Source organism: Nannospalax galili, unplaced genomic scaffold (genome assembly GCF_000622305.1).
Source record: "Nannospalax galili isolate Female #2095 unplaced genomic scaffold, S.galili_v1.0 scaffold28, whole genome shotgun sequence".
Classification (NCBI taxonomy): domain Eukaryota; kingdom Metazoa; phylum Chordata; class Mammalia; order Rodentia; family Spalacidae; genus Nannospalax; species Nannospalax galili.
The window spans coordinates 340,864-352,001 of NW_008359594.1; the positions used below are offsets into that span (position 1 = coordinate 340,864).

The 11,138-nt window shown below is 40.1% G+C and overlaps 1 long non-coding RNA gene across 1 annotated transcript; it reads right to left on the reverse strand.

Moving 5' to 3' along the window:
- Positions 1-559: 559 nt before the first annotated feature.
- On the reverse strand, positions 560-8,410 carry LOC115068513. The gene is made up of 3 exons (XR_003847861.1): positions 8,308-8,410; positions 4,380-4,575; positions 560-1,280 (listed from the first exon to the last, which is right to left on the reverse strand). It is a non-coding gene; the product is annotated as an uncharacterized LOC115068513 (long non-coding RNA).
- Positions 8,411-11,138: the final 2,728 nt, after the last annotated feature.

The window sequence follows — 11,138 nt, forward strand, 5'->3', positions numbered from 1 at the left end:
AGACATCACAGTGTTCTACTCCCTTCTAAAGGCTAGGGTCCAGTCACAGCCTGCAGAAGGAACCTGGAGGGATACGGGGAGGGGCAGAACTGGACTGCACCCCCCTCTGACAAGCACGAAGCCAGAAGCAAAAGTGTGACACTAGAGACCACAGGGGCTTGAGGCCTGGAAGGGTGGGGAAGGGCAGATAATGGAACTGCTTCAGACTGGGGCAGGGGGCAGAGGTGGGCATAGGGAATGGAAGTGGTGGTAGAGGGTCCTGTCAGCACCTTGGTTTGGGGTTGGGAATGGGGGATGTGGAATGGCTGTGAGTCACCCTGCCACTCTACACACCTTCTAGCTTAGGTGGTCTTTCCACTTGCAGGACAGGTGACCAGTCTCCTGGTCCTCTGTGAAATAGATTTGTTGCAGCTGTCCCCAGCCAGCATGCCCTTGGGCTCCCCCTCATGGGGACCAGGTATGAGGCACTCCTCCACCTGAGGTGGTATTTCCCCATCATCAATGTCTTGTCACTCTTTTTGAAAAATTTAAATCAGTTTTATTTAAGAATTTCCAACAACGACAACTCAACTCTTATTAAAAGCACCCAAGCATAAGACACATAATACAGCAATCATTAACAACATCACTTTTTCCAAGTGGGTCATGTATGCAGTGTCCAGTCATATCTGATTCCTACGTTAATGGTTAGGGGAATAAAAAAGGAATGTAACATTTAGAATCGATAACAAGAAAAGGTAATTTGGAAAAAAAAAGAGTATAGCTTTTGTCCTTTTTTATTTTTCATATGCATGTGTGAATTCAACTTTCTGTGTATTGAAGTAGCAGGAACCATTTCTGCATTCCATGAGTCCTGTGAGTGTGATTCATACCTGACACCATCTCTCTGATCACCGGGAAAGGGATTATGGGATTATTATCAGGCACTCCACATCCTTTTCAGCACAAACCACTGCTCCTTGAAGCTCCAGCTCCAAGGGGTCTGGGGCAGTGCTGCACATCAAGGTCATGCCGGTCACAATGACGTTGGGGATGCTTGGGTCCGTAGAGACAGCCACAGCAGCCTGGCCGTGCCAATTTGTCATGTACAATCTCTCATTCTTTTCCTGCTCTTGGACCTCCTGATGCTTTTCCACAGTGTTTGTCCCCCGTCTCTCTGCTGTGGCCTGGGCCAGGAGTTATGCTGTGGGCTTCTGCTCTTCCTCGCTCTCCTCCAGCCTACCACACTGGAAACTTGACCATTGAACACAAACACCAAATGAAGAAGCTTTTTCTTTGAGCTTCCAGAGAGAGAGAGAGAGAGAGAGAGAGAGAGAGAGAGAGAGAGAGAATGCAGTAATTGTCTTACTGTGACTGGGCAAGCCTGTTTTCCTTGCTACGAACCTACCTATGTTGTAAGTCTTCAGAATATGTTTAGAAGATAATGGACAAGAGGCCAGCCCAGCCTGGAAACAGTGTGAGGGCGAAGGTGGTAGTGTGTACAGATGATCTGAAAACACAATGTCTGTGAAAATGACACAGGGAAGGTCCTTTCTTTCTCTATTTCAGCTAAGGTAGAAAGATCTCTCTTTGCTGTCTGAACTCCAGAAGACTGCTAGTCCAGAGACACATCTGGATTTGCATGACTAATCCCAGGGCTGAGGGCACTTGCTAAGGTTAATAGTATGGTTCTCTGATATTGTTGGGGGCCTGAGAGAAGTTAAATCTCACACCTGGATTCAGGCAACATCAGTGCTCAGGTTCTTAAGGAGTCACCATGTTACCATACTGAGCTTGAAGTCATCGCTTCTTAATGTCCCTCTCTACACAGTGCCATTGCTTATCCCAGTCATTCATCAAACAGTTACCAAGGACATATGTCATCTCAGGACCTAGGTCCAATCCTGGGATTTGGAGATAAGAAACATTCCTAGCTTGGGAATGCTCACATCTCAATAAGAGGAGTAGCAAAGAAAGATTTATACAGTATGGCACATGCATACTGCATGGGTGTAAACCTAGGGCTTTGAGGAAACCCCAAGGAAAGTGCATGTCCAGTGTTGGAGGCAGGTGAAGCAGTGGATAGTGGAGGGAAGCTGCCAAATTAGACAACTGAACTGATTATTGGAAAGTTTATGACTTAACCTAGAAAATAAGTTAGAGAAACAAAGAAAAAGATGTGAGAGGGACCCAGAAGTCTGAAACAGCTGAAATTTAGGACCTGTGCTGGCAATTGTGAAGTGTGAGTATCACATGGGTGACACTGGAACTTAATTAAGGTCATAGATCTTGCCCCCAACACTAAGGCTTATTTTCATCTGTTGAGAGCTTACTGGATTTGAGCAGGTGTCTTTCCTCTCTATCCCAGACCAAATTTCAACCAATGCAGCTCTACCTCTACAAAAGTTTGCCTTAATTTGGGCAGGTTCTTCAACTGCGCTGTAATGGGCAGCATCTTGAAGTATGCGGGCTGGGTCCCCTCATGGAAAGGCGTACATGCTTTCTAATGTCTTCATTTTGAAATAATTTTAAATATATTCAAGAATTGCAAGGGCTAGGGAGATGACTCAGTCAGTAAAGCCCTTGCTGTGCAAGCATGAGGCCCTGAGTTTAAATTCCCCAAGTAAAAGCTGGGCCTAGCATTGTATACTTATAACTCCAGCACTAGAGGATCCCTGGGTCTTACTGACCAGTCAGTCTGGCCAAATTGGTGAGCTCCAAGTTCAATGACTATCTCAAAAACTAAGGTAGAAAGTGACTGAGGAAGGAAGAAACTTGATGTTGACCTTTGGCCTTTACATGCACCCACAAACACATGCATTTGCACCCACATAAACATGTGAACACTCACACAAGAATATGTATGCACACATACAAAAATAAATAAAAGCAAAATAGTGAGAGTTTCTATATACCCTTTATAAGTTTCCTATTCAGTTAACATAACACATAGTATATTTATAAACACTAAGAAATTAGTGTCACTGCATCATCATTAACTAGGCTACAAAATTTATCCAGATGTTTATATCAATTCTTTTTCTGTTCCTGAATATTCCAATGTGTATTTAATCTAGGTGACTCATGGGAGAAAACTTTCAAATATTGAAAATAAAATACGTCAAGTGTGTGGGAAGATAATATAGCCATATTAAATGTGATCCAAAAAATATCTGATAGAATTATTATGTGCTTTTTTTTGGTCTTTTTGAGACAGGGTCTCCCTGTAACCCCAGCTATCCTGGAACTCACTATGTAGACCAGGCTGGCCTTGAACTCACAGAGATCCACCTGCTTCTGCCTCCGGAGTGCTGGGATTAAAGGCGTGCACCACCTATTATGTGCTTTTTAATTAATCTATTCAAAATAAGAAAGCACACTTGTGTGATGGCACATGCTCTTAAAATCCCAATACTCCAGAGTCAGAGGCAGGTAGATCTCTGGTGAAATCAAGGCCAGTCTGGTCTACATAGCAAGTTCCAAACAAGCTGGGGCTACAAGGAGACCCTGTATTAAAACAAACATAGAAAACAAAACAAAAAACAAAAACTAGGAAAGCTAAGTTCTCATTTTTAAAAATTTATTGAATTTTTATAAATTTCATACAATATATTTTAAACAAACATGTCCTTCCTTATCTACACCCCCTTGATGCCCCCACCTGATTTCAGGTACTCTATTATAGATAGGTAGGTAGATGATGGATGGATAGATAGATAGATAGATAGATAGATAGATAGAATAGATAGATAGATAGATGATAGATAGATAGATAGATAGATGATAGATAGTGATGCATTTGCATTTTTATCATATTTAGACCTCTCTCTTATCTTGACCCCCTTACTACTCCCATGCTATTATATATATTCATTACATACAGATATTTAGAGGTCTAAAGAGTCAAACTTGTGTCCCCAAGTGTCCTTTGCTGTGAATCCGTGCAGTAGAGCCTGGTTAAACTACCAAGAGTCACACGCTTAAAAGCATTTCTTTTTTAATGTTTTGTTATTTTTATTTATGTGTGTGTGTGTATTGCCTGAACCTATGTAAGTGCACCTGTGTCATGCAATTCCTGCAGAAGAGGGCATTGGATCCCCTGGAATTGGAGTTACAGACAGTTGTTAGCTGCCATGAGGGTGCTGGAATTCAAACCTGGGTCTTCTGCAAGAATAACCAGTGCTCTTAACCATTTAGCTATCTCTCCAGCCCCAAGAGTCACACTCTTAAAGAAGCCTGACTTTCTCCCTCCCAAGTAGCTGTCAGTTACCAATAGTTCCTTAGCTAGGATTGGGTTTCCTATTCATTTTCCCATTTCTATGCTGAGAACTTGTCTGGCTTGAGCTTATGTGGGACTTGTGCATACTGTCATCACTGCTAAATTCATATGAGTAGCTTACCAGCTGCCTGGAAAACCCTGTCTCCTTGCAGTCATCTTCCACCTCTGACTCTTACGATCTTTCTTCCTACTCTTCCACATGATCCTCAGCCTTAGAAGACAGAAGTTTGATATAGATGTCCTATTCTGGGATAAGCACTCTTCTGCTCTTGTTGTCTTCATGTTGGCCTGTTGTGGTTCTCTGTATTAATCACCATCTGCTATATAAGAAAGCTTCTTTATTGAGAATCAAGAGATGCATTAATCTATGAATAATAATATGTCATTAGGATGGGTTTGATATCATGTCCATTTAGCAGAATACTATTAGTATTGTTATTACTTGGCCTATGCCCTATCTAGCCACAGGTTCCTCAGTCTGATATTAGACTGAGGCATGGGCTCCATCTTATGAAGTGGACCTCAAATCTGATTTTTTAAAAGACAGTATCAAAATGGAGGCTTATCCTTAGCCTCAGTTGAACAGTACGGGAGAGGTGGTATTTAACTTTCTTTCTTCTTTTATTAATCAACCTGTCATGACAGATTAAAGAACACAGGAAGGATATATGGATGTCTGGGTCACCTTTTGACAGTGATCAAGGTACATGACCTCACCATTGGTGGCTGAACTCCTTCCAGGTGGAGAGTTACTCAAAATGGATCAGCTATATTGCACACATCTCTGTAGTCAGTAAAATTGAGATCTAGTGGAGGACTTAATAATCACCCTAATTTCAAAGTAAAGTATAAATTACATTTCTCAGTAGCTACAACAATTAATTCTCATTATAAAAAGTCCTATGATTGTTAATGCAAGACAAGTTTCTTAGGTATTGATAATAGGATATAGAATAGCAATGGAAATGAAATGAAATGAAATGAAATGCTACGTTTAAGTTGGGAGGGGGTCAATGAAAATAAAAATACGATATTAGTTCAACAAAGCTCACAGATTTCTTAAAGTTTCCAGGTTCCAAGTTAGCAACTCCTAGTTAGGTAACCTCTGGCTTCACATCAACTTCAAATATCTTTGTTTCATCTACAATAGTTTGAGTCAACAGTTTAAAATGTGTGGGTTTCAGTTTCTCTTAAAAAGCCTGAGATCTTGGGGCTGGAGAGATGGCTCAGAGATTAAGAACACTGGCTGTTCTTGCAGAGGACCCGGGTTCGAATGCCAGCACCCACATAGCAGCTAGCAACTGTCTGTAACTCCAGTTCCAGGGAATCCGACAGCCTCTTCTGTCCTCCACGGGCATTGCATGACACGGGTGCACTTATCTACATGCAGGCAATGCACGCATACAGATAAAATAAAAATAAAAATATTTTTTTTAAAAAGCCTGAGATCTTGTATCTCTGTGAAGGCCAATCCTGTGTCCAGATTAGGTTAATATGTAACAGTCCCCAAAGCTCCCTTTTACATATCCAGGACTCAACCAACAGTCAACTGTCAGGAGCCTTCGTTCTTTCACTATGAGGGCTTAAAGGTTTGCCTCCGTTTACTCACTCATTTGACTTACCAGGTTCCCAGGGCACATGAGCTTGTGGCTGCTTGTCTGAGCACATGGAAGAGGACAAAGGACTTGTGTGTCTTGAATCATGTATTAGGTACAGCCCTGGCTGCTGGACTTAAGTCATCCCACTGAACTATAAACTGGGACCAACTCTTTACTACATCACTATCTTGTTGATCATGGATAAGGCATTTCATGCTTCTGGGTCTTGCTTTTTCCATCTTTACAAAGAATAAGTTGTATTCCTAACACCCTTTCTGCTGCTGACATTCTCTAATTTTGATTACCACTCCTTAGATCAGGATCATGCCTTGTGTAAATCTGTAGCTGATCTCAACATGAAGCATGACACTGGAACTCAGGTGCTCAATAGCTAACCATTAGTGGAAGGAGAACATTGTCTTATTAGGGGTGGACAGACAGGGAAGGAATCAGATTATTTTTCAACATGAGTTTTAAGGAAAAGAACTAAAACAAGCTTTTTAAAAGTATCTACTATTTTCCATTCTGTTTACTTACTTAAGAATATTATCTTGTCCCATGAGAATTAAGACTCCAACCCCAGCACCTGTGTGCAGCTCCCACCAGGCTTTGCATATAGCTTTTGTTTGCCCATGTCCCCTTCCCTTTCTTTGTGGAACTGTTGGACCTGCCAGCTGATGCTCCATGTCCCTATTCCTCTCCCTGACCATTACCATGGGGCAAGCATATGAACCAAGCCGTGTTATTAGACTCTCTGACTTCTGAATCTGAAGCAAGCTTCCCTGTGTCTTTGCAAATATTCCTTTGCCCTTTGAAGCTAGAATAGCTTCTGTTACCTAAAGCCATGCAGATAAGAAGGGATAGGCACCCAAACCTGTGGTAGAGGTTTGACTAAATTCTCTTTCCTAAAGAATAGAAGGAACATAGATCTTTCCATGTTCTTTCCTCTTTGCTTGATCTTAAGCGACCAAGAAGTAATATTCATTCTTTCATCTTAATGTCCTGTTAGTAATACCAAAAGGGGGACAGGCAACTTTCTCAGGGCAAAGTGATGTACCAAACCAGATGGAGGAGGCAGCTTCAGTGTATGTCTGGATTCTGCTTATAAGGGAGGTGGAACTGATTTCTGCCCTTGGCAGTAGGCCAGGCTATCCACCCATTTCGCCACAATCTTTAAGGAGCAGACAATAGTTTTCCATGAATCAACTTCATTTTGGAACCCACACACTTTTCTTTCCTCACGTTGTCTCTTCAAACTCTCTGGAGTTTGGCCTTGAGAATGACAGAAGCAAGGCTTTATATGAGGGCTTTGAGTTTAAGAATGGAGTCACTCTCTCTGGTTACTTTGGAGCTGGTATACACTCTAATAATGAAGACAAGTTTCCCCAAAGTCTCCAGAGAAAGCAGGGAAGACACAGCAGTGCCTTTGGTTTCATAGTGCAGGCAACAAGCAGTGAAATTCTGTTGACAGCTATGCTCAGCGTAGAGAGAATAGATCAGAAAGGACATGTTTGCCTTGGGAAGAAGTAAGTTAAATATACTATATTTCAATTATGAGTAAGGCAGTTTTTCTTAGTTTGAGAAATACCCTTTCTCCTCTTGCTTCTGTAATGTGTGATTTCAATGTTCCTAGGGAGTATTAATAGAAAGGCTAGCTACACATGTACAGTATTCTCCCACAAGAAACTCACTCACTCAATTTATAGGATACAACTTTTCTAAAATACATAGCTGAGCTTGAAAACAGAGATATTCTTCCTTTTCTAGAAATGAAGGAAGTCACCTGGGCAGATAAAAGCCCAAAGGGTATTGAAACCAGACACAGAAAGAAGAAATTAAAATAGAAAATATGGAAGACGCTACCATGATGGATCAGCAGCTGTGTCTTGAAGACAAATGATGGGGAGGCCCAAGAGATCAATATCTTGCCATGATCATCCCATACCTATCACTCCCTTCAAGGCTCAGGGACCATTGTGGAAAAGTTGGGCGGGAAGTCTGTAAGAGCAGAAAGAAAGGGGCGGAGTGTAACCTGAAGTTCCTCCATCTGATCACTATGATGCAAGCCATAGTCCTGCCTCCTTCCTCCGCTCTTCAGAAGGAGTTAAGCAGGCGGAAGCCCATCGCCTCTCCCATCCAATCAGTTGACCTTAGTTTCATGAAGGGGTAGAGCTGCAGCCATATTGAATACAGGGAACCGAGTTGCAAACGAAGGGTGAGCAGGTGAGACTGCACTCATGGACATCTTGGGGCAAGGCAGGATGCAAAAGAGCTGATGAAGACCATGGGGCAGGATGAGCTGATGGCAGGCATTTCAAATTTAAGCCTATGAGAATTCATGCTTTTGTAAGTCACCCTTTCCTGGATGTGATAAACTATTCAAATGCCCCCCTCATAAAATAAAATAGAAAATCCATTGAGGCAAATAAAAACAATACACAGCACACCAACCCTCCAGAATGTAGCTGCTCTTTCGGTTCCCAGAATCCACATGGCAGCCAGCAACAGTCCATAATCCCAGTTCCAGGAAATCCGATTTCCTCTTCTGGTCTCTGCAGGCATTATATGAAATAGGTGCACTTACATACATACAGGCAAAACACTCATACACATAAAAAAATAAAAATAAATTCTAGAAAAAGAAGAATAAGTTAAACTTGAAGCTAGGAAAAAGAAGGAAATACAGTATTCCTCCCTTACTCATGAAGGACAAGACCTGCAGTGAATGCTTAAAACTATAGACAATACAAATTCTATGTATGTTATTTTAGGCTTTTTCTTATACATATATAACTATGATAAACTCCAATTATAATTTAAGCACAGTAATAAACTGATAGAAATAACCAAATATAGAATACAATTATAATATATAATAAAAGTTAAGTGAATGCAGTCTCTTTTTCTCTCTCCAAATATCTTTTTGTACCATACTCACCCTCCTGTTGATGAAGTGAGATGATGCAGAGCCTACATGATGAGACATAATGAGGGGAGTGATATAGGCATTGTGATGCAGCACGGGACTACCAAATAAGAATTAATGCAATTTGGTAACTGAGAATGTTATTAAGTGACTTAATGGGCGGGCAGCATATGGATGATGGGCAGAGGGATGCTTTACATCTTGAGCAGGACAGGAAAACATAGTAGAAGATTCTATCAGGAATTCAAAATGTGTAATTTAAACCTGATGAATTATTTATTTCTGGAATTTTCCTTTTCATATGAACCAGAACTGGTTGTGGGCAATTGAAACCATGATAAAATACAAATATTAGGGGTGGTGCTATTATAATAAAAACTAGAGGGACTGGAGCGGTAACTCAGTGGTTAAAAGCACTGACTACTCTTGAAGAAGACCCAAGTTCTATTCCCAGTACTCACATGCAGCTAACAACTGTCCAAAACTCCAGTTTCCAGGGGATCTGACACCGACTTTTGACCTTCAAGGGTATTGCAAAACATGAGTTCAAGCAAGCAATACACTCATATGCAAAAATAATAAATTATTTAAATAACCAAAGCAGTGACAAACTAGAGAATAGAAAACAACAGAGAAAATCAACAAAACTGTTACTTCTTTAAAGTATTTTTTAAATTTAAATTTTATATGTGTATGTGCTTTGCCTATGTGTATATAAGTGGACCCATGCATGCAATGCCCACGGAGACCAGAAGAGCACATCAGATCACCTGGAACTGGAGTTTCAGATGATTTTTAGCCATTATGTGGATGCTGGGAACCAAACCTGGGTCCTCTGCAAGAGCAGCTGGTGTGCTTTATTGCTGAATCATCTCTCCAGCCTCCAGCTACTTCTTTAAAAGTACCGAGAGAATTGTTAAACCTTTAGCTAAATTCAGGAAAAACGAGGAAAGTCTCAAATAACTAAAATCAGAAATGAATTGGTAAATTGTAACCATTTTTCTTTCATAAATAAAATGAATAAAGAAAAATTATCAGCAATTATGCACCTATATGTTGAATAACCTAGGGGGAAAAATGGATAAATTCCTAGAAACACATACCTATCAAAACTAAATCATAAAGAAATAAAAATCTGAAAAAGCCTATAACTATATGTAGACATTATTGAACCCTACTCCCTTTCCTTTTAATGTGAGATGATATAATGTCTACATGATAAGATGTATGGCTCAAGTATAGAGATGAAATTGGGAGTCAAAAAATGAAGAAAAGTCCAGGACCATACACCTCCCTAGAGAAAGCTACCAAATTTTTGTATAACTAAAACCAATATCCCACAAACTTCAAAATACTGAAGAGTAGAGACCATTTTCAAACTCATCTTATGAGCCCAGCATTTTTCATAAAGCTAGACAGAATCTAAAAGAAAATTCCAGACAAAATCCCTGAAGAGTAGTGATGGAAAAATCCTCAATAAAATATGAGCAAATAAAATTCAAGAGCACTCCAAAAAAGATTGCATACCACAACCAAATGGGAGTTGGCTATGGAACTTAAGAATGGTTCACCTTCTGAAAATCAATCAATGTAAAATGATACATCAATAGAATGAAGACAAAAACACATGGTCATATTGATGCACCATGTTACAAAAATTCAGCATCCTTTCATAATAAAAACACTCAAGCAGCAAAGGGAAATTAGATAAAAGCCACTTATGAAAAGCCTATAGCTAACATATTTAACAATGAAATACTGAAAGTTATCCCTCTAAGATCAGGAGCAAGATAAAGCTTACTATTCTGATTACTTATAGACAACACTGTACTGGAGATCCAGCCAAAGCAACCAGACAACAAAATGTGACTCTTAGTAGATCAACCAGGCTCCAGTGGATGGACCCACACTGAAGAACACTTGGGGTGTCACAGGAGTAGGAGTTTGCTGCTTGGGAGTAGGGGGCATCCCAGTGGAGGGCCAGTGAGAAGAGGTTTGATAGGGAAGGGGATCTAACTACCATCAAATTACAGTGTATGAAGATCGCAAAAAGTTCAATTGAAAATTTTTTTAAATGTGACTACTTAGTAGTCAATTCAGTCACTGGAAAACTTTCTAGTATGTTTGGAGGTACAACTTTGGTACGAGAATCTAGTTTTTCAATAGTAAATTCTGTATATAGATAAAATGTTTCTGATTAAAACTGTGTAGATTGTGATATACTATAAATACTCTTGAACCAGAGTTCAAGAACAGCATATAAGAAGATGTATAACATTTCAAGTTATTTTATATTGATTACATGTTAAATTGATAATATTTTTGATAAAGTGGGTTAAAATACATCATTAAAATA